Here is a 24,413-nt window from a genome sequence, read left to right as displayed (position 1 = left end):
ATCTTGAACTGCCTCAATTGAGGAAACGTTCCTCCAGAGAAGATTTTTTATTGCTTCTGACAGACATGGCAGGGATACCACTGGTATATTAATGTATAATATAGAAGTGATACCACTTCTATATTAATGTTTTATCTTAAGAATTCCCAAACCAAATGGGTTATATGCATTTCAACCTTGAACCTACATGAAGAATTTACAGTATGTTATGTACTGAATGTTTATGTCCCTCCAAAATTCACATGTTGAAGCCCTAACCCCCAATATATTGTATTTGAAAATGGGGCTTTGGGGAAATAATTAAGGTTACATGAGGCCATGAAGGTGGGCCTTCCATGATGGGATTAATGCCCTTATAAAAGAGACACCAGGGAGCTTGCTCACTTGCTATCTCTCCTGACATACCCACAAAGAAGATATCATGTGAACACATAGCAAGATGGTGGCCACCTAGAAGAATAACCCTCTTCTACACCAGGAAAAATGCTCACTAGGAACCAAATTGGCTGGTACCTTGCTTTTGAACTTCCCAACCACCAGAACTGTGAGAAACAAATTTCTGTTATTTAAGCTACCTAGTCTATGTTATTTTGTTATGGCAGCCTGAACAGACTAATATATAGTAGCATCCAAAAAAATCACAAACCTAGATATTAACATAATGGAAGTGTGTAAGAGCTCTACCATTCAATATTGGAAGATTCAATATTATAAATATATAAACTCTCTACAATCTGGCATATCTAGAGTTTCTGTGTAATTCTAATAAAAATCCCAGCAGGTTTACTGTGAGTGTGTATGGAAATTGACAAGCTGATTCTAAATTTTATATGAAAATGCTAAGGGGCAAAAAAAACCAAGACAATCTTGAAGAAGAACAAAGTTGGAAGACTTTCCCTATTTGATATCAAGACTCATTATAAAATGAAGTGATGGTATACAATAAGATAATGTCACAAGGATAAACAAATAGACCGGTGGAACAGAATCCAGGATCCAGAAACTGACCTATAGATATATGGTCACTTGATTTACAGCAAGGGTGACAATGTGACACAATAAGAGAAATAATACTATTTTCAATAAATAGCATTGGGTCAGTTGGCTATCTAGATGTAAAAAAATTAATATCAACCTCCATATTTTTTTAAAACTATATATATAAAAAAAGAATTCAAGATGGATTGTAGTTCTAAATTTGAAAAATATAAAAATAAATCTTCTTAAAAAATCACAGGAAAATACATGATTTTGGACAAAGCAAATATTTTTTAAGTAATAACTATAAGGAAAAAATAAGAGATTTGAACTTTAATAAAATCAAGGACATCTGCTTATCAAAAACATCAAGAGAATGAAGCCGGGTGTGGTGGCTTTTGCCTATAATCCCAGCACTTTGGGAGGCCGAGGTGGCTGGATCACCTGAGGTGAGGAGTTTGAGACCAGTCTGGCCAACATGGTGAAACCCCATCTCTACTAAAAATACAAAAAATTAGCCAGGTATGGTGGTGGGCAACGGAAATCCCAGCTATTCAGGAGGCTGAAGCAGGAGAATTGCTTGAACCCAGGAGACAGGTTGCAGTGAGCCGAGATCTCGCCATTGCACTCCAGCCTGGGCAACAGAGTGAGACTCCATCTCAAAAAAGGAAGGAAAAAGAAAAGAGTGAAAAGGCAAGCTAAAGAATGGGCGAAGAGATTTGCAATATATTTATGGTCACAAGGATTTATATTTCAAATACAAATCTATAAATCAAGTATGAACTATAAATCAGTAAGAAAAGTACAGATGACCCACTAGAAAAAATGAGCAAAATACTTGAACAGACACTTCATAAAAGCAGGTATCAAATTGCCACAATAATTATGAGAAAGTACGCTCTTATTCATCATCCTAGAAATGCAAATCCAAGGCTGGGCGCAGTGGCTCACACCTGTAATCCCAGCACTTTGGGAGGCTGAGGTGGGCAGATCACAATCTCAATCAAGAGATGGAGACCATCCTGGCCAACATGGTGAAACCCCATCTCTACTAAAAATACAAAAATTAGCTGGGTGTGGTAGCACACACCTGTAGTTCCAGCTACTCGGGAGGCTGAGGCAGGAGACCCACTTGAACCTGGGAGGCAGAGGTTGCAGTGAGCCGAGATCGTGGCACTGCACTCCAGCCTGGCGACAGAGTGAGACTCCATCGAAAGAAAGAAAGAGAGAGAGGGAGGGAGGGAGGGAGGGAAGGAAGGAAGGAAGGAAGGAAGGAAGGAAGGAAGGAAGGAAGGAAGGAAGGAAGGAAGGAAGGAAGGAGAGGAGGGAGGGAGGGAGGGAGGGAAGGAGAAGGAAGGAAGGAAGGAAGGAGAAGGAGGAAGGAAGGAGGAAGAAGGAAGGAAGGGAAGGAAGGAAGGGAGGGAGGGAGGGAGGGAGGGAGGGAAGGAAGGAAGGAAGGAAGGAAGGAAGGAAGGAAGGAAGGAAGGAAGGAAGGAAGGAAGGAAGGAAGGAAAGGAAGGAAGGAAGGAAGGAAGGAAGGAAGGAAGGAAAGAAGGAAAGGAAGAAAGGAAGAAAGGAAGAAAGAAATGCAAATCCAACCAGAGTGATTAAAATAAGCCTGAGGAAAAGACAATACAAATTGTTGGGGAGGATGTGGAGCAATTAGAATGCTCCTACACTGTTGTCATTGCTGTTGGACTTTTTTTTTCTTTTTTCTTTTTTTTTTTTTGATACAGGGTCTCGCTTTGTTGCCTGGTCTGGAACACACTGGTGTGATCACAGCTCACTGCAGCCTCCATATACTGGACTCAAGTGATCCTTCTATCACAGCTTCCTGAGTAGTTGGAACTACAGGTGCACACCACCATGCCCAGCTAATATTTTAATTTTTTGTAGAGATGGAGTCTCACTATATTGCCCAGGCTGGTCTCAAACTCCTGGCCTCAAGCAATCCTCCTGCATTGGCTTCCCAAAGTGCTGGAATTACAGGCATGAGCCACAGTGCCTGGCCCATATGCTGTTATTTAAAATGAACAACCACTCTGAAAATCTGTTTAGCAGTATTCTCCAAATCTGAGTTTATACATACCTAAATTAAATAATTTGTATCTTAAATATTTGTCCAACATAAATATCTTATGTTCAACAAAAACTCACATACCAGAATGTTCTAAGCAGCACTTTTCACCAACATCCAAAAACTGAGAATCACACAAATGTCCTGGACGAACTTTTAAACCCAAGTGCCCTGGTTCCCAAAACCAGCATGTACACCCCCATCCCCAGGGAATATACCACATCAGTCATGTACTTGAAGCTCTGACTTCCAGTTCCCTCTTCATTTGGCCCCTACAGATTTGCTTTACTTTCTTATGAGCTCCATTTTGCACGAAAGAGGCTGCATGTGACTGTTCATTCAGAATGTCAGGAGGTTTTGCAGCAGAAGTATTACGAGGTTACATATTTCCCGATATACCTCATCATCTTTCCATGGCCCCGTCTAGCTGTGAAGATTCTTCCTGGTCCTGGTTTTGCAGACTAAAGATACTATTTTGTTGTAAAGTGGAGAGAGCAGAGAGGAAAAGAGGAGATACTTTTACTTAACACCCAAGGGTCGGGGGAGCATGGTTGGGGTAGTGTCTCTCCCCTAGTTCATCTGCTGAGAGGCTGCAGTGAACCCTGTCCACATCCCACTGGAGAACCAAAGCCCTGCCTGGCTGGAAATCAACACCCTGGCTGTCCTAAGGGCTCATCTCTGGTTCGATGAGGTTGACAACTATTTCTGGAGCCTCCCATCACTCAGCTGAGCAGCTATCCCCCTCCCTCAGTTCTCTGGGTGGCTCTGGGCAGGGCTGGAATCCAGCTGCCAGGCTCCCCTGACTATGCTGAAAGGGTTGAGCCTGGAGAGTCCCTCCCACCTTCTGCTTTGCCCCTGGCTCCTGTATGGATGCCCTCGAAGGTCACGCCTCTCTCTGATAGAGAACCCACTTTAATCACCAGGTGCTGCTTGGACTTCTTGTGTCCTAATTTTCAAATAGCCCACAAGGCCCCAGGCCACATGCTAACAGGCAGGGAAAACAGTAGCTCCTCTTGAGTGCTGCTCGTGGCCCCAGAGGCCAGGATGCCCAGTTTTCTGCTGACCACTTCTTTGTGGTTGAGTAAAAAGGCTTTCACATTTCGGGATAGAACTGAGGTTCCTCAGGATCTACTGTCAACCTGTGACTAAAGAACAAGGGCTGGTGAACAGGGAGACGCTCAGGTCATAATAACAAAAAGAGGTGACAGTGATGAAGTATCCTACATGCCAGGCACGTACACAGGGCTTTACATGGTTAGCTCATTTAGATATAGACAGACATACATATGTATATATGTGTATATATACACATATATTATAAATAAATATATATTATAAATTAATGTATAACTATATATTATATATAACCCCATTTGTGATTATTATAATCTTATATAATTATATATACACATTTATTATAAATAAATACATAATTATATGTTATATATATTTATATATATATATATACAATTCCCATTTTTTTGATGAGCAACTGAGTCTGCAAGAGGTATGTGACTTGCTCCAAGTGACACAGTTAAGTGACAAAGCCAGGACCGAGCCCCGGAAAATCTGGCTCACATTCTTGACCGTGGTTCTAGATGTGATCTTCTGTCACTGATCCCAGACTCTACATAACCTCTAGTGCATGCCAGGCACTGCCCCTGGCAGACCCTTTCCACCCTTCCTGCCTTGCTGTCTCAGTGGACCCTGCAGTGGGTGTGTCAGCAGGACAGGTTCAGAGAACGCCTCCTTGGCAGGATCTCCAAGAGCCCCTCCTCATTTCCCTCTTCCACCAACGTGTCCCTCTCCCTGCCCTTGTAGCTGCGGTCTCCTGCGTGCCTGGGCCTTTCTGTCTGCTTCCTATTTACTTTGCCTGGCAACTACTATAACTGTTCTTACCTGTCTCTGACCCACACAAACCTAGACCAATCCCTCTATTCCCCTCTCCACCTCCTAAAGAGTAGGGTGCCCAGCTGGACCATAACCCAGCGCCTCGGGCCAGGGTCGAGGGGCATCCACTTGGCTCTTCCTTCACTGGGAACGCCAGACCAGGAATGGCCCCAGCTTTCCTTAAGGAGGAATGGTTTCTCTGAGCGGAAATGGTATGTGTTCCGCAGGCAGTGACCATCTTCAGTGGTTGTGGTTTAAAACTCAGAATAAGAATGGTTGTGGTTTAAAACTCAGAATAAGAAAGCCACCTTCAAAGAAGGCATGCCACACATTTCCTGTTTAGGAGCACAGGCTAGACTAGATGAGTGGCTCACACCTGTAGTCCCAACACTGGGAAGCTGAGGTGAGTGGATGGCCTTCAGCCCAGGAGTTTGAAACCAGCCTGGGTAACACAGTAAAACCCCATCTCTACCAAAAAAAAAAAAAAAAAAAATTAGCCAGGTGTGGCGGCACTCACCCGACTCACCTGTACTCCCAACTACTCAGGAAGCTGAGGTGGGAGGATCACTTGAGTCCAGGAGACTGAGGCTGCAGTGAGCCATGATCATACTACTGCACTATGGCCTGGGCAACAGAGTGAGTCTGTGTCTCAAAAAAAAAAAAAAAAAGAGCTCGGCCTTAATTGGGCATCAGATTTAGTTCTTGCTTCATGGCCCAGAGCAGCATAAAGCATGAAGCATGACAGAGATGTCAAAAGCAGGCCTGGCAGAGTCATCCTCCCGGGCTCCTATGGGACATCCTTCACCCTGGCCAGGCCTCAAATTCAGTTCCAGGTCTTGACCACCACCAAAGCCCGGCAGTCAGCCAAAGGTTCCTGCCAGCCAGTTTTGTTCAGATATCTACTTTTTTCCCCCTAAACGACCCCCAAAAATAAACAGACTGACTCTTCAGTTAAGGAGGGACATCAGTCCACTGCAAGGCCCCGACGCCAAGGGCTAATTTTAAGAAAGGAGGGAAACACATATCACAATGTGCCCCAGACCAAACACCCCTGGGACAGGAGTGTGAACAGCGCCTAGAACCACCCTACCCTGGAGGTTCACCTCTGTGCAGCCTTTGGCCATCCATCCGGAGCCCGCCCTGATTCTCCACAGGGAGAGTGGGGAATTACAGTTCCCTTCCCTGCTGTGTGGAACCAGATAACATCTTAAAGGCCCTTCCTACTGGGACTCACTGCATCCTGGTAATATCTGCCATTGAATAAGCACCATGGCCAGCCATGGAGATGCATGATCACACTCAGGCACCCCAACAACCCAGCCAGACTGTTCTTGTGAACACCCTTTTCAGAAATGGGGACAGTCACGTGCCAAGATGCCAAAGAGGGTTAGGGGAAGAGAAAGGGTTTGGGTCCAGGTCTGTCTAACTGAAAGGCTGCCTCTGGCACTTCCCCAGCTCACGAAGCCTGCTGCCTCTTGACAGGAAGTAAAAAGGCACAGGCAGATGGGGCTCTGCTGGAGCCCTGCCCAGAAAATGGCCACTTCCGGAACAAAACTGCCACAGCAACAGGCCTTGTCAACAGCAGCCTCCAACCGTTAACCACAGGGCCGTCTCACCTCTAGAAATCAGCTCCCTCTTGTCCACACATCCCTACACACAAACACTAACTCCATCACCCAGGAGACCGCGGAACAAAGGCAACGAGAGAGAGGGACAGAATGGGGCATAAATAAGGTGCTGGACAGGCAGACAGGAAAAAAACACTTCAAGGCAGAGCACACCAGGATGTATTAGAAAGGAATATTTGACATGCAGGCTTTTAGATGAAGCCTACACTCCTTATGTGGGGAGTATACACAAATGAGTCTGTATTTTCAAATACGTCACATGCACCACCTTGTAACCCAAAACAGTATTTGTGCTTCAGGGGCTGCACTGCGCTGTTTTATACACAGAATCACCTGGCACAGCTCCTGTCCCTGAGATGCAAATTACTGTTCTCATGTGGCGGGGAAGGGGTTGAGGGGAGGCGACGGGGAGGGGAGCAAGTGTGCTCTGCAGGCCACACTCAGGCACTGACATCGCCGGGCATGATAGGCGCCGCCAGCACTGTTGCTTAGCAACCCAATACCCTTCGAGAAAATCCAGCAGCCTCACCGGCTTGCAGAAGCAGGCAGAGCTGGTTCAGCATGGCATTGGGCATGGAAAGATAATAATAGGGGGTTTTTTCCAGTTATTAATAATCATTCTTCCTGATTTCCCATACAGGTCACCATACCTGAGAGGACTCAAAGTCACCCACTACACTGGGGCTGGAAAAAGCCCAGGGTTTTTCAATTCCTCCCAAACGGCTTCGGAGAGTAGTGGAATTTTACTGGCTGGCCCCATGACGCTCCTTCCAGCCCCGGCCCTCACCACAACACAAAGGCAGAGCTCCACGGTGTGACTCACCAGCATACCTTCAGACCGTTGTTTGTCAGCCCATGTCATGAGTCATGGTTTCTTCAGCTTTCTTTTTTCTCAAAACTGAAACACTTGACATTTTAGAATAGGGTTGGGGGGAAGCTTTTCATTTTTTTTTTGAGCCACTCTGTGGCTTTGTGTGCAAGTGTAGGGGAATGTGGGAAGAGGTGAGTAATGGATGCAAGAACAGGTAAACATGAGCAAGGTTCTCCATGCTGTCAGCCACCTGGGAAGCCATCAGAGCTCGAGGAAGTTGTCATTTGTGTCGTGGAGGAATGGGAATGCCCCTGGGCTATATATCTTGGGAGAGACAAGGTGCTGGACAGCTTTCCGCCCTCCATCCGTTGCATCCCAGCAGTGTCATTCTCCCTCTATTCCCACACACAAACAGGTCGGCTTCATTTTGTGCCACGTGATAATAGCACCACGTAAGGCTTTAAGAAAAATCCTGCAGGAGTTACAAGAAACAAAATACACTGCGATGTAAGATGAGAAAACCGAAGTGGAATTGCCACACGGAAACTGTGCTGGGCCAGACAGTTGGTTGGTGGGTCCCTGGCTTTGGATTCTGATTCTGACATAAATTGGGTGGGTGATGAGCTTCTGCTTATTTGCATGGCTCAGCACAACTTTCCTCCTCTCCGTGAAGCCCTCAACCTCCAAATGTATCCACTTTGACAGTACAGTCTTTCCCCTAGAGTGTGAACCCCTCAAAGTTGGCATCATTTTATAAATCTCTTTACGGTATCAACTGAGCGCATATCAAATACATACTAGATGTTCACTCATGCTGCCCGTCTGTACGGAGAGATGGAGAAACGAAAATTAACTAAATCCAATTCACGTTTTGGAATCCTTATTTGTTCCCATGCTTTACAGGATAGATTCAATATGCCCTGTCAAGTCCCAGGAAAGTAGTGAAGACGTAGGAATGGATACAACAGAAAACATTCTGAATGTTACACAATTTGAAATGCCATGATGTTATAAAGCATTCTTAGAAAAGGTAATAGTTGACTGGGCATGGTAGCTCACTCCTATAATCCCAGCACTTTGGGAGGCCGAGGTGGGGGGATCACCTGAGGTCAGGAATTCGAGACCAGCCTGGCCAAAAGGGTGAAACTCCATCTCTACTAAAAATACAAAAATTGCCCAGGCGTGCTGGCAGGCACCTGTAATCCCAGCTACTCGGGAGGCTGAGGCAGGAGAATTGTTTGAACCTGGGAGTCAGAGGTTGCAGTGAGCTCAGATTGTGCCACTGTACTCCAGCCTAGGTGACAGAGTGAAACTCTGTCTCAAAAAAATTGAAAGAAAGAAAGAAAGAAAGAAAGAAAGAAAGAAAGAAAGAAAGAAAGAAAGAAAGAAAGAAAGAAAGAAAGAAAGAAAGAAAGAAAGAAAGAAAGAAAGAAAGAAGGAGGGAGGGAGGGAGGGAGGGAGGGAGGGAGGGAGGGAGGGAGGGAGGGAGGGAGGGAGGGAGGAAGGAAGGAAGGAAGGAAGGAAGGAAGGAAGGAAGGAAGGAAGGAAGGAAGGAAGGAAGGAAGGAAGGAAGGAAGGAAGGAAAGAAAGAAAGAAAAGGTAATAACTATCAAAAGTCTCCCCACAGTCAGGGATGAGGACCAATTCTATACATGGGTAAATTAGGGAAGGGGAAAGTTAGAACTAATACAAAATACTTCCCCTGTCAGATTGAGGTAGTGTCTGAAATTTCCACAATATTTGCTTCTTTAGATTAAGATATTGAAGACCCATGTCAAAATGTAAATGTTCTCTAGCCACAGCAATGTATTAATCCATTATTAACCTCAAGTGCATTTGCTAAATTTATTAAATCCGCTCCCAGAGTGTAAGAGACCTAGGGATTGAGACTTGAAGCACGTAATTATGTTTTTACTTTTTATTATGGAAATGTCCAAACGTGTACAAAACTTGAAGTAATAGTATAATCAAGCCCTATGTGCTCATCAGCTAGCTTCAACAATTATCATCCTATTACCAACCCTGTCTTATCTGCTTCCCCTCAAAACACACACACTGGATTATTCTGAAACAAATCCAAAATTTCATAGCATTTCATTCATACGTATTGCAGTATATAACTCTAAAATATAAAGATCAACTTTTTTTTTATTTTGTTTTTGAGACAGAACTCACTATATTGTTCAGGCTGGTCTCAAAGTCCTGGTCTCAAGCAATCCTCCCATGTAGCTGGAATTACAGTCCTGAGCCACCGCACCAAGCTAAAAACATCAAGACTTTTTAAAAACATAACCACAATACCAGTATCACACCTGAAAACAAAAAACCCAACACTTTTTTTTTTTTTTTTTTTTTTGAGACAGAGTCTCGCTCTGTTGCCCAGGCTGGAGTGCAATGGCATGATCTTGGCTCACTGCAACCTCCACCTCCCGGGTTCCAGCAATTCTCCTCCCTCAGCCTCCCAAATAGCTGGAACTACAGGCATGCGCCAACATGCCCAGCTAATTTTTGTTATTTTTAGTAGAGACGGGGTTTCACCCTGTTGGGCAAACTGGTCTCACACTCGCGACCTCAGGCGATCCACCTGCCTTGGCCTCCCGAAGTGCTGGGATTATAGGCGTGAGCCACCACACCTGGCCAACAGTTTCTTAATATCAGCAAATGTCTGGTCAGTAGTCAATATTCAAATATCCTTGTTAAAACAGTTCAGGGGTTGTTTTTAAATTAATGAACTTGAATTATTAGAGCAGTTTAGGTTCACAGCAAAACTGAGCAGAAAGTACACTTCCCATATGCCCCCTGCACCCAGACACGCACCACCTCCCCCACTATGTACGTCCCCCACCAGAGGACAACCTTTGTCACAATCAATGAACCTACACTGACACATCATTATCACCCAACGTCCGTAGTTTACATTGGAGTTCATTCTTGGTGTTGTATACTCTATGGTTTGGACAAATGTATCATGATATGGATCCACCATTACAGAACCATACAGAATAGTTTGATGACCCTCCAAATCCTCCGTGCTCTGCCTGTTGATCTTGCCCTCCCTCCAACCCCTGTCAACCACTGATCTCCATCGTTTTGCCTTTTCCAAAATGCCATATAGTTGGAATCATACATAGCCTTTTCAGATTGATTTCTTTCACTTCGTAATCAGCATTTACATTTCCTTCATGTCTTTTCATGGCTTGACAGTTCATTTCCTTTTAGTACTGAATAATATTCCACTGTCTGGATGTACCACAGTGTGTTTATCCATTCGCCTACTGGAGGACATCTTTGTTGCTTCCAAGTTTTGACAACTATGAGTAAAGCAGTTATAAAATCTTGTGTAGGTTTCTGTGTGGATATGTTTTCAACTCATTTGGGTAAATACCAAGGAGTATAATTGCTGGATCATGTGGTAAGAGTATGTTAGTTTTGTAAGAAACTGCCAAAGTGTCTTCCAAAGTGTCTGTATCATTTTGCATTCTCAGCAGCAAAGAATGAGAGTTCTTGTTCCACTTCCTCGTCAGCATTTGGTGTTGTCAGTGTTTGAATTTTGGCCTTTGTGATAGGTATGTAGCTGTATCTTTTGTCATTTTTGTTTGCAATTCCCTAACAATAAATGATGTTGAACATCTTTTCATATGCTTATTTGCTATCCGTGTATCTTCTTTGGTGAGGTGTCTGTTCAAATCTTTTGCCCATTTTTAAATTGAACTGCTTGTTTCACTTTTTCTCTTTTTTTTTTTTTTTTTTTTTTCTGAGACAGGGTCTTGCTCTATTGCCCAGGCTGGAGTGCAGTGGTGTGATGTCACCTCATTGCAATCTCCACCTCCTGGGCTCAAACAATTCTCCCACCTCAGCCTCCTGAGTAGCTGGGACTACAGGTGCACACCACCATGATTTGAAGTTTTTTTTGTTTGTTTGTTTGTTTGTTTGGTAGAGATGGGTTTCGCCACATTGCCTAGGCTGGTCTCAAATGCCTGGACTCAAGTGATGCACCTGCCTCGGCCTCCCAATGTGATGGGATTATAGGTGTAAGTCACTGCACCTGGCCTGGACTGTTCCTTTTCTTATTGTTGAGTTTTAACAATACAGTTTTGAGGTTAAAGTGGTCAGATTCAGAACATGGCCAGGGCTGGTCCTAAGAGTATGCCCAAGGAAAGACAAGATGCGAATTTCACCTGTTTCACTGTTTTGCTTTCTGTTTCACAGTTGTTGAGAGCAATCCATGCATGAGCTAAGACATAGATGTGGAATTCAAAACATGAATTTCTCTTCCTATCAGCCAATGACGCACAACAGCTTCCCCTAGTTGTTATAAAATAACAAAGAGCTGGGTTTTCTTAACCTGGCAGTAGCAGGACTTGATTATTTAATCCCATTGTCCGTGCTACCTGATCATGGATAAGCTAGATATCCTTGTCTGAGCCTCAGTTTCCTTGTAAAATGGAGGTAATGAAAGGACCTACCTCATACAGCTCTTAAGAGAATTAAAGAGGATAATGAATGTAAAGCACTTAGGAAAGCTCTTGGCACGGTACACTCATAATGAAGATGAACTATTGTATTGTTAGTTCCGTCTCCCTGGAAACCAAAGCTGTGGGCAAGCTGATGCTTGATAAAGATCCTAATGGCCAATCATGGCCTCTCCTCTGCTTGACAAAACACTGAATTTGAAATGTTTCAAGCTAGTGTTCTCAATAAGTTTCAGACCACCTGCATTCAAATCATAGCAAGCAATTATTTAAAATGTGGATCACTGGCCGGGGGTGGTGGCTCACGCTGTAATCCCAGCACTTTGGGAGGCCAAGGCAGGTGGATCGTTTGAGGTCAGGAGTTCAAGACCAGCTTGGCCAACATGGTGAGACCATGTCTTTACTAAAAATACAAAAATTAGCCAGGCATGGTGGCGCACATCTATAATCCCAGCTACTCCAGAGGCTGAGGCAGGAGAATTGCTTGAACCCAGGAGGCAGAGGTTACAGTGAGCGGAAATCATGCCACTGCACTCCAGCTTAGGCGATTCCATCTTAAAAAAAAAAAAAAAAAAAAAAAAAAAAAAGCCAGGCGCGGTGGCTCAAGCCTGTAATCCCAGCACTTTGGGAGGCTGAAACAGGTGGATCATGAGGTCAGGAGATCGAGATCATCCTGGCTAACACGGTGAAACCCTGTCTCTACTAAAAAATACAAAAAACTAGCCGGGCGAGATGGCGGGCGCCTGTAGTCACAGCTACTTGGGAGGCTGAGGCAGGAGAATGGCGTGAACCCGGGAGGCGGAGCTTGCAGTGAGCTGAGATCCGGCCACTGCACTCCAGCCTGGGTGACAGAGCGAGACTCCGTCTCAAAAAAAAAAAAAAAAAGTGGATTACTAAGGCCTTGGCAATTCTTAAGAACACTGACATTTGAAAACTTCGGCCTTAAGCTTGCCTTACTGGTTGTGGAATGCCTTATCCAACCAGAGAGAAACTGTGGTGCCTGAAAGTGTAGCAGAGGGGGCCCGGAACCTGGGATCATGAGGCTAGCAGTGGACCGCGGCCACTTGTGGAATGGAATTAATAAGAACTCCCTCATGGGGCCACAGCTAAATATATTCCATTAATTGATTAATGTACAATGTCACTTGTGTTATTATTCCAGTTCCAAGAACCTAAATATAGAATTCCTACTTGGTGCTTCCAAAAGAAGACCATGTGGCCTAGTGATTTCCATAACAAAGGACATCGCTCATGAGAGTCTCATCCATTCATTCATTACCAAATATTTGTTGAGTGTCTATTCTTTGCCAGGCACCATGCTGGCAAGAAAACAGGGAACAAAGTAGCCACATCCCCTACCCTCTTGAGTAGAGGGCTCTGAAATATCCAAAAAGAAGGGATGGGAGAAATTTAAAACAAAGCTTACAAAATCCAAAAACTAGAAAAGGACCTTCATGGGTACAAGCTCCAATTCCTTCAACAGAACTGGTGAGGAAACACAGAGAAGGAGATGAAGCAACTCCACACCCAACTCAAGTTGGCAGCTAGGAAGGCACCTGCCCCTTAGTTCTCAGAACTCTTTTTACCCTGTTTGCTTTGCAAAGAAGCAAAACAAATAGGGAGTTGCTCTTTCTCTGTGTCATTGGAATGTTCTCTCAAGTTGACAGCAGCAAAATTGTTCCCGCTTAATTCAGTCCTATTACATTTTCATTTTTATCTTAATTTAACAGCATGATATAAAACAGTATACAGAGTGGAATCTCATTTTTGTAAAAAAAAATATATGTGGTGTTTGTGTGTACATAGAAAAATGGCTGTATCAATGAAAGATTATCAATAGGCAGCCCCTAGGAGCTAAGATTACGGGAGCTTTCAATTTTCTTATCTTCTTGGAACTTTCTCAGAATTTTGTAAATCTTCAATGAACACGAATTACAGCACTTCCGTAAGAAATTAAAAGGTTGTTTCAAAAATCATGTTTCTTTTTTAATTTTGAAGTCGGTGTGTTTTGCCTTTTTGACACTAAATCCAGTCTCATAAGAGGTTTCAAGAATCTTCTTATCCAGATTACATCCAAAAGTTAAACTCAGGAGAGACGCGGCACAAAATAGAGACCTGTTGCCAGAACTCCTCTAAGACGCAATATTTTTTATGGGGGACAGAGTCTCACTCTGTCACCAGGCTGGAGTGCTGTGGCGTGATCTCGGCTCACTGCAACCTCCGACTACCTGGTTCAAGTGATTCACCTGCCTCAGCCTCCAGAGTAGCTGAGATTACAGGCATGCACCACCACACCCGGCTAATTGTGTGTGTGTGTGTGTGTGTGTGTGTGTGTGTGTGTGTGTGTGTTTAGTAGAGATGGGGTTTCACCATATTGGCCAGGATTGTCTCTATCTCTTGACCTTGTGATCCGCCCGCCTTGGCCTCCCAAAGTGGTGGGATTGTGGGCGTGAGCCACCGCGCCCGGGCTCCTCCAAGATATTCTTAGGTGTATCCAGGTGAAGACTAGCTGTGGTTGTGAATGGAATCAACTAATCTACAAATATTTCCAGACCCCTAACAAGTACAAGCAATTGCATTGTGCCCTGTGTCAGGAGGTCAAAGGCATGATCCTGATCTCCAAGAAACTTGCAATTTGCTGAGCCACAAAGACATAAACATATACAAAGTAGATTAACAACATGTGCCCAGAAGCGTGATATTGAGACACACGCCATGTGCTGGAGTGGCAAAAGGAGTTTGTTTAGGAAGCCATGAGAGCCAAGAAGTGGAAAGAAGGTGAAGGAGGCTCCCGGGGTCTGAGCCTGAAGGCAGGGGGGAGCCACTGTGGGTTTTTTCAGCAGGGCAGTGACGTGATAAGATCTGTATTTCGGGAAGATTAGGTCAGCGGAATGTACAATCCTACTGGAGCAGGAAGAGACTAAAGAGAGAGAGGAAAACAATTGTAATAAAGGCCCAGTGGAAAGAACACTGGGTGTCAGGTCCAGCTCAGACACCAGGCAGGCCACTCTGAACATGCCACTTCTTCTGCCTGGCACCAGCTGCCTCCCCTGACAAGTGAGAGAGTTAGGCTAGAACCTTTAAGGTCCTTGTCAGCTGCTAAAATTCTTTAGTTCCATGATACAGGCAGGAATTCTGAAGGCCCGAACCAGTGTGCTGACAATGATGAGGGCAGAAAGGATTGTATTCCAGCAAATGCCTCACGGAGGGAGCTGCTAAATCATCTTCAACACAGACACCCACACAATGAAGTCATGTTTTTTTCTTTTACTCTTATTTTAATCCCATGGGAGGCTTTGCAGCATCTTCTTTTTACTGTTTTTTTAATTGAGATGTAGTTTACACACTATAAAATTTATCCTCTGAAAGTATACAATTTAGTGTTTTTAGTATAGTCACAAAGTTGTGCCACCATCATCATTAATTCCAGAATATTCATCACCCCAAAAAGAAATCAACTAACTAAGGCTAGTGCCTTACCCATTAGCAGTCACTTCCCTTTTCCCTCCCCTAGACCCTGGGAACCACTTATCTGCTTTCTGTCTCTATGGGTTTGTCTATTTGCTGACATGCCATATAATTGGAATCATACAAGTAGACTTTTGTGTCATCTGGCTTCTGTTACTCAACATCATCTTTTCTTTTCTCTTTCTTTTTTTTCTTTTTCTTTTTTTTTTTTTTTTTTTTTTTTTTTTTTTTTTTTTGAGTTATAGTTTTCCTCTTGTCACCCAGGCTGGAGTGCCATGTCAAGATCTTGGCTCACTGTAACCTCCACGTCCTGGGTTCAAGTGATTCTCCTGCCTCAGCCTCCTAAAGGAGCTGGGATCACAGGCATGCTGGCCAGGCTGGTCTTGAACTCCTGACCTCAGGTGATCCACCCACCTTGGCCTCCCAACATACTGGGATTACAGGCCAGCATCATCTTTTCAAGGTGGTAGCATGTGTCAGTACTTCATTCCTTTTTATGGCTGCATAATATTCCATTGTATAGATATACCACATGTTTACTCACGCATCCGTTGATAAACGTGTGAGTGGTTTCCACTTTTTTTCCAGTGCAGTGAATCTTATTATCTGGTTTACCAGTGGAAAGCTGTCACATGAGCTTCCATTATTTGAATTGTTTAAAAAGTGGAACTTGGGGGTGAAGGGGAGTGACTACTTCTGGACAGAACAATCCTGTCTTCATCTGCATTAATATTCATTCTGGTAAGTCTTACCAGAGATACTACTGGGGTAACTGAAACATTTGTACCTCCAAAAGAGCGTGTGACTTTAAGTGAAAATTGTTGAGCACCAAAGGCCATTCCACGGATTTTAAAATGCCACGGGATTAGGGGTAATCTTTAGCTTTTATGTTCTGCCAGCGAGAGGGCATTGAGTTTGTAGATTCCCAGGCATGACAGAAGCCAAGTCTCAGCTTCCGTGGGACTCACTTTTCATTCTGTAAACAACATACTCAGGCCTGCGCATATCAGAGTTTCAGCTTTACTTCTTTTCCCACAGTCCAAGCTGTTAATTTCCTCACTGTATTTTCATGAGTTATAAAAACATGAAATATCACAGAACTGTGATTACAACATGACTCTAGATGTCCTTGTCTTTTCCTAAATCAAACTAAGGTGAGAATCAGGCCAACAAAACAATTATCCAGTTGACATGAGACCTCTGAGTTCAGACTTTTCTAAATGGAAGAGGAGGGGGGAAAAATCCAACTCAGCTGTATGTTGTCTTCTTCTAGATGTTTAACATAACTTTTTTTTTTTTTTTTGAGACTGAGTCTCGCTCTGTCACCCAGGCCGGAGTGCAGTGGTGTGATCTCGGCTCACTGCAAACTCCATCCCCCGGGTTCAAGCGATTCTCCTGCCTCAGGCTCCTGAGTAGCTGGGATTGTAGGTGCAAGCCACCATGCCTGGCTAATGTTTGTATTTTTAGTACAGACGGGGTTTCTCTATGTTGGCCAGGCTGGTCTCGAACTCCTGACCTCAGGTGATCCACCCACCTTGGCCTCCCAAAGTGCTGGGATTACAGGCATGAGCCACCGCGCCTGGCCTATAATTTTAAAATTATCATATATACCAGAAAAAAGAGTAAAGAGTCTTAATTGAAAGCTTTATCACACACACACAAAAATTACTAAGTACCTATTATGTGCCAGAAACAGTAATGAGTTCCATGGTCTCTTGTGATGTAATTGAAAAGATTTAACCATTTAAAACCATCAGAATTTGCCAGGGCCTGTGGGGAAGAGGGAATGGAAAGTGGCCGCTAATGGGTATGAAGTTTCTTTGGGGCTGAAGAAAATGTTCCAGAACTAGTGGTGACGGTTGCACAACCTTGTGAATATACTGAAAACCACTGAAATGTACGCTTTAAAAGGGTACAGAAATGTTATGGTATGTAGCATACCATAAAATTGAAAAGAATTTTAAATAATTTGAAAAGTGAAATAATAATGACACATCACAGTATCGTTAAAAGTAAAACTTCAGCCAAATTAAATCTAAACGAGTTTAATTGAGCAATGAACAATGCACAAATCCTGCAGTCCCCAGGATCACGGCCGATTCAGAGAGACTCCAGGGATGACTCGGGTCTGCACAAATTTATAGACAGAAAAAAAAAAAGGAAGTGATGTACAGAAATCGGAGGTGAGATTCCAAAACAGCTGGATCGGTTACAGCACCTCGTTTGCCTTATTTGAACACAGTGTGAACACTCAGCAGTGTATGTATGAGTGGTTGAAGTAAGGCTGCTGGGATTGGCCAAGACTCAGCAATTGTTACAGCTGCATACTCCTAAATTAGGGTTTCAATGTCGTCATACTCCTAAATTAGGGTTTCAATCTGTTTCAAAGTTAGGTTGCAGTTCGACCACAAGGGCTCAAATATGGAAGTAGGAAGTCCGGGGCCGGGCACGGTGGCTCATGCCTGTAATCCCAGCACTTTGGGAGGTCGAGGCGGGCAGTTCACTTGAAGTCAGGAGTTTGTGACCAGCTTGGCCAACATGGTGAAAGCCTGTCTCTACTAAAAATATAAAAATTCGAAAAATTAGCTGAGCGTGGTGGTGGGCGCCTATAATCCCAGCTACTCAGGAGGCTGAGGCAGGAGAATCTCTTGAACCCAGGAGGCGAAGGCTGCAGTGAGCCAAGATCGTGCCACTGCACTCCAGCCTGAGCGACAAAGCTAGACTTCATCTCAAAAAAAAAAAAAAAAAAAAGAAGTAAGGAGTCCTTTTCAGGCCATATCCATATTTAGTTTGCTTTAGCATTATTTTTTAAAGAGTTAAAAAAACATGCCTGGGGGTGAGGTAGAGGAGAAATTCTCTTTCAAAACAGTTTTGCTACTGAGCAAAAACTAGAGTCAATTTCCCTGTCCTGTCACCACTACCCAGATTGGCTGCAGCCTTCCCCTAGCTATTCCCACTGTAGGCCTTTGGCATCCCAAAACCCCCAGCTTTCTCTGGTTCAGTGGACACCCCAGTCCACACACTGCAGTGGAAGCTGTCTTAACTGCTTTGCCCCCAAGGATGTATGTTTCAAGAGAACGCTGCCTGGCTTACAACGTGGTTTGGAAATACGCTGCTGGCTGTGTTTTATGCGTTTTATCAAGTGTTTTTAACTTTGTACTAGCTGGAACCATGAAGGGCACAGTTTTAGAAGGTTGAAGTTAAATAACAATTTCACACCAGAAAATGTTCAGCAGGGGCCACCAAGCAACAAGCTGCCGGGCAATGGTCAATATTCTTGAACCCTGGAGGCAGCCGCACAGCCAGAGTTTGCACAGTGGCCACTGGTAGAGTTTGGGGTTGGATAATATAGCAGTTAAGCCCAGGGTCTTTGGAGGCAAGCTAACTGATTGGCCATATAGTCTTGGGCAAGATCATTCACCTTTCTAAACCTCAGTTTCCTCATCTGTAAAATGGTGATGATTTTATCTATAGGTATCCTATAGGTTTTGGGAGGATTGCATGAGTAAATGAACATGGAGTGCTTAGGCAGTGCTAAGTAGATGCTGCTGTTAGAATTATTATGACTTCCTGAGCTGTTGTTTTCTTACTGTCCTTAAGAAAGGAAGGAAGGTGTTTGCCACATCTAACAACCTTCAAGGATGCTGGCAACTTCCTCGCTGGGTCTATTTTGACTGTCATCACACTTAGACATGTCACATTCTAAACTAAGACATTTCAGCTAAGGGGCATGGGTCCAGGGACATTCTGGGGGAACTTAGTTGAGATTCCAGGGTGAAACCAATAAACCAGGTCTTCACATTCTGCTACTGTTCATTGACTTTAGGCTTTAAGCAATCTAAGCCCCATTTTCAGGTTCTCAGAAACCCATGCCAGATAGCTCAGAATCACATGAGGAGCTGGTTTAAAATAAGAAATTCCTGGCCCCACCCAGGACTACTTCACCGAGCCTCTTGGGAGAGAATCTGCATTTCGACAGGCTCCTCGTTGCCTCTTCTGTGAGCTGGAGAGTATGAACTGCAGCACTTGGGGCAAACACGGTGGCTCACGCCTGTAATCCCAGAACTTTGGGAAGTTGAGGTGGGAGAATTGCTTGAGACCAGGAGTTCAAGATCAGCCTGGACAACATGGCAAGACCCCAACTCTGCAAGAAATTAAAAAATTAACTGGATGTGGTGGTGCACACCTATGGTCTCAGATACTCGGAAGGTTGAGGTGGGAAGATCACTTGAGTCTGGGAGGTTGAGGCTGCAATAAGCTGTGATTGCACCACCGTACTCCAGCCTGGGTGACAGAGCAGACCCTGCTTGACTCAAAAAAAAAAAAAAAAAAAAAAAGTTGCGGCGGGGGCAAAAAGAACTGCAGCACTTGGACTTGAGAAACTGACCTCTACAGCCCAAGGGCATAAAACTAAGTGCCAGTGCCAGGCTCATCACAAGTGCTGAAGTCTCTTTATTCTTTATGAATAGAAAAAAAAAAAAAAAGACTAAATAAAATTGAAAAATAAACTTTCAAAGGCTAACCAAAAATCATGAATGAATAAATGAAGCAGCCACACGTATCTCGTTTCTTCTTTGCGGCTCCTCACCGTGTTGTCCCTGAAGGGGAAAGCATTAATATTTATTGAGGGGATTCTTCCTCTGTACAAAAGTAACGTGAGATTGATGCTTAAAACTCTGAAAACACAGAGAAACACTAAAGAAAAGACAAACAGGCTGGGTGTGGTGGCTCACGCCCGTAATCCCAGCACTTTGGAGGCCGAAGCAGGCAGATCACTTAAGGTCAGGAGTTCGAGACCAACCTGACCAACATGGTGAAATCCCGTCTTTACCTAAAATACAAAAATTAGCTGGGTGTGGCAGCAGGCACCTGAATCCCAGCTACTTGGGAGGCTGAGGCAGGAGAATCCCTTGAACCGGGGGGTAGAGGTTGCAGTGAGGCAAGATCGTGCCACTGCACTCTAACCTGGGCGACAGACTGAGACTCCTCTGGAAAGAGAAGAGAAGAGAAGAGAAGAGAAGAGAAGAGAAGAGAAGAGAAGAGAAGAGAAGAGAAGAGAAGAGAGCGTGAAATGAGGGGGATCAAATATAATTGTTAGCTCCAGGGACACTTTAGAATAATGTGTTTAAAACTGTTTTGTCTGGAGACTTAATGTATAGCATGGTGACTATAGTTAATAACAATGTATAATACACTTGAAATTTGCTATCAGAGAAGGTCTTAAGTATTCTCACCATACACACACATCCAAAAGTAACTATGGGAGGTTATGAATATGTTCATTAACTTGATTGTGGCAAGCATCTTGCAATGTTTATGTATATCAAGTCATTACATTCTGTACCTTAAATATATTCAATTTTACTTGTCAATTATGTCTCAATAAAGCAGAGGGCAATACAAATTTTTTTTAAATTTAGCATGCAAAAATTTTTTAAAAACAATTTCAAAGCTGAGTCCACAGTGTTGATTTTACTTGTACAAAATATTTCTGCAAAATTTATCCTATCATTTGGTTCACTCCAGTCCCGCCCTAGAAACCTGTCATACTTTCAGTTCAGGACCTACAGACCCACTGCAACCGGCCAGTTGTCTCTGCTGCCATGAGGGGAGGTCCCAAGTCATCAAAGGCGATACTGTCCCTAAGGTCAGCTGTAACCTTACATTGGAGTGTCTTCTTGTTATTATGAAACATAACTAAGGCTGGGGGGGGGAGGCTCACACCTGTAATCCCAGCACTTTGGGAGGCCAATGCAAGTGGATCACCTGAGGCCAAGAGTTCGAGACCAGTCTGGCCAACATGGTGAAACCCTCGTCTCTACTAAAAACACAAAAATTAGCTGGGTGTGGGCCTGTAATCCCAGCTACTCGGGAGGCTGAGGCACCACAATTGGATGAATCCAGGAGGTGGAGGTTGCAGCGAGCCGAGATCACGCCACTGCACTCCAGCCTGGGCAACAAAGCGAGACTCTGTCTCAAAAAAAAAAAAAAAAAGGACAAACAGAAATAATTGCTCAGAAGCCACCGCTGTCAACAATTTTTGAGGTTATTTCTGGCCTTTTGTATAATGTGTATAAATACACAATTATTTAACAAAAACCTAATTTATGCACAGGCTACTCTTCTTTGAATTTGAGCCTGCTTTAAAAAAAAAAAAAAAAAAAAAAACTTAGCAAGACATTATGAATATTGTCTCAGGTCAACAAATTCTTCGTCACCACAGTTTTAAACAGCAGCATAGCATTCCACCGTAGATATGCTGGGATATTTAATCCCTGTTCAATCACTGAATATTCAAACTCAACAATTAATTAAAAATAAAATAAGGGGGGGGGGACAGTGGCTCACGCCTGTAATCCCAGCATTTTGGGAGGCCAAGGTGGGTGGATCACCTGAGGTCAGGAATTAGAGACCAGCCTGGCCAACATGGCGAAATCCCGACTCTACTGAAAATACAAAAATTAGCTGGGTGCTGTAGTGCATGCCTGTAATCCTGGCTACTCAGGAAGCTGAGGCAGGAGAATCGTTTGAACCCGGGAGGCAGAGGTTGCAGTGAGCTGAGATCGTGCCACGGCACCCCAGCTTGGGTGACAGAGTGAGACTCCGTCGCGAAAAAATAAAATAAAATAAAATAAAATATGGCAGATTCTAATTCCTAGGCCTTTGGGGGACATCTGTCATTTTTTAAGCTCTACAGTTGACTTCAATCAGTAACCAGGATTGATGGCTACCATGAAAGATTACTTCTAGAATATTCTCAGGAAACCTTTAGAATTGGAACACAAATAAGGAAAATTTCCAGGCCCTGAGGACATCAGCAAATCTGGATTATATAAACCCCATTAATTCCAGGGTGAGCAGTGCTGTCACACATCACAAGAGGAAAGACCACTACTCCTTTTGTCCTTGTCACAAGTGGACTGACTTGATCCAATGCCCCTAAGATGCTGCCAACTTCATTTCTGATGAACAACCACTTTGAGAACGGCACCATGAGGCTCTGCCAACTGGAACGGCTTGTTTTTATCATTTTTTTTCTCTCTCTCTTTCATTTAATTGCCAAGCTATGACTGGAGTTTGCTGTGTCTTTGGGGCTCAGGTGTACAAGGAATTCCTACAAATTAAAAGATATATTCAAGAAAGCTCAGAGTTTATGAAATTATATGCCACTTAGTTTGATGTTAGTCTAATGCCCAACTCAGTGTCTTCTTGAATGTATAACAAAGAAAAGGTGATTTTTAAAAGTTAAAATTGGTTCAGGCCAAGCATGGTGGCTCACGTTTATAATCCCAGCACTTTGGGAGGCTGAGGTTGGCAGATCGCTTGAGCTCACGAGTTCAAGACCAGCCTGGCCAATGTGATGAAACCTCATCTCTACAAAAAATACAAAAATTAGCCAAGTGTGGTGATGTGCACCTGTGGTCCTAGGTAATTGGGAGAGGCTGAGGTGGGAGGATGGCTCGAACCCAGGTGGCGGAGGTTGCAGTGAGCTGAGATTGAGCCACTGCACTCCATCCTGGGCGATAGCCTTGTCTCAAAAAAAGAAAAAAGTTAAAATTGATTCAAAGGGAGTTGGTGACAGCTCCTTATAGGGGCAGTCTTGGTTGCCTCTCTATTCCCTACAATTTCTATCATGATCTCAAATAAGCCACACACGTTTGTTTAAAGAGTCCCTGCCTGCAAGAATGAATAAATAAATGAAGGAATTAACTAGGAGATGGCTTTCTATCCCATTTCAAGCCATACAATACAGATGATCTGAATTACTCTGCTGTCCTGCAGGTTTGGCCTTGGTTTCCAAAGACCACCCCAGTAATAACCCTCTGACTGCTTAAAAACTCAAAATAGCCAGTGCTTTTATCCAGTCCTACAATTCTATCCACAGAACCATAAGCCCATAGAATATGCTACCAGCCCAGTCTCCCCCAAGGAGGTGTCCCGCAAAATGAAAAGCATGGCATTCTTTACCACTTTCGGGTCGAGGGGCCATCTCCAAGGTCACACTAATTCATTTGCTACAGACACTGTGGCTGCCTTTAAACCCTGGGCTAGAAAAAGCCTCCTTTATTCTCCAGTCACCTCGTCTACGCTTTTCCCAGCCTCTCCGTGGGGTCAGCGGTGGCCACTTCCTTGTACCAAACTGCACTGCCCCAAACAGAACGCCAGCCGGATTTACCAGGATCCACAAAGCAAGTGTTCCTTTCTGTGTGTTTTTTATGGATAAGAAGAAACAAAATGATTCCTCTGTCACCAAGCTTTGACAACAGTTTTTGGGGTGGTGCATCCCGCTATGGGGTCCAGGAAGATCATATTCTGTCTGGGACATTTCAAAATCGGACTCCGCCACTCGCTGTCCCACGTTCTGGGAGCACTTCCCCACATCTGAATGTGTTTCCTTGCCCCAACTTTTACTTTCACTTTTGCTCCAGCTAAATAATTATATAAAGAACAAAAATGTATAATTTCTCTTTATTCTTTTACCATATAATTTCATTTTTCGTGCTGAACTCCTACAAAGCCTCAGCCGTTCTCACATTTTTGTTTGAACCAAACATAAATGCTCTTTTTTATAAAATAAATCGTGTTCTATGCTTGCTTGCTTTGCCAATGTGCCCTGATTGCTGATTGTTCTAAAATCACTAGTCTGTCTTCCCTTGTAAACTCTCAGATGAAGACACCCACTTCTGACTCACTTAGCTGTGGTCCCCTGCAGCCAGGTGCCTCCAAAATGCGGCTGGCATTGACAATAACCATTTCCCAGCTTTTAGAAAGAGATGATAAAGCTCTGTTGTAGTGTCTGAGCCACAACTCAAGAAGGTAATGAAACAAAGCATTAACATTCCAAAATGGGGGCCGGGCGCGGTGGCTCAACCCTGTAATCCCAGCACTTTGGGAGGCCGAGACGGGCGGATCACGAGGTCAGGAGATCGAGACCATCCTGGCTAACACCGTGAAACCCCCGTCTCTACTAAAAAATACAAAAAACTAGCCGGGCGAGGTGGCGGGTGCCTGTAGTCCCAGCTACTCGGGAGGCTGAGGCAGGAGAATGGCGTAAACCCGGAAGACGGAGCTTGCAGTGAGCTGAGATC

The 24,413-nt window shown here is 44.0% G+C and overlaps 1 long non-coding RNA gene across 1 annotated transcript in view; it reads right to left on the bottom strand.

Annotated features, from left to right (window-relative positions):
* The window catches only part of LOC115892878, a 38,230-nt gene extending 14,073 nt beyond the window's left edge, over window positions 1-24,157 (bottom strand). Inside the window, exons 1-2 of the long non-coding RNA XR_004052790.1 lie at window positions 24,018-24,157; window positions 9,560-9,645 (exon numbers count right to left, since the gene is read on the bottom strand). This is a non-coding gene — a long non-coding RNA (uncharacterized LOC115892878). The remainder of the gene's footprint in view (window positions 1-9,559; window positions 9,646-24,017) is intronic.
* Between the last annotated feature and the right edge of the window lie 256 nt (window positions 24,158-24,413).

The sequence above is a fragment of the Rhinopithecus roxellana genome, chromosome 13 (genome assembly GCF_007565055.1).
Source record: "Rhinopithecus roxellana isolate Shanxi Qingling chromosome 13, ASM756505v1, whole genome shotgun sequence".
Lineage (NCBI taxonomy): Eukaryota > Metazoa > Chordata > Mammalia > Primates > Cercopithecidae > Rhinopithecus > Rhinopithecus roxellana.
Note: the sequence above shows the minus strand (reverse complement) of the source record. Positions and strands in the feature narration are given on the sequence as shown.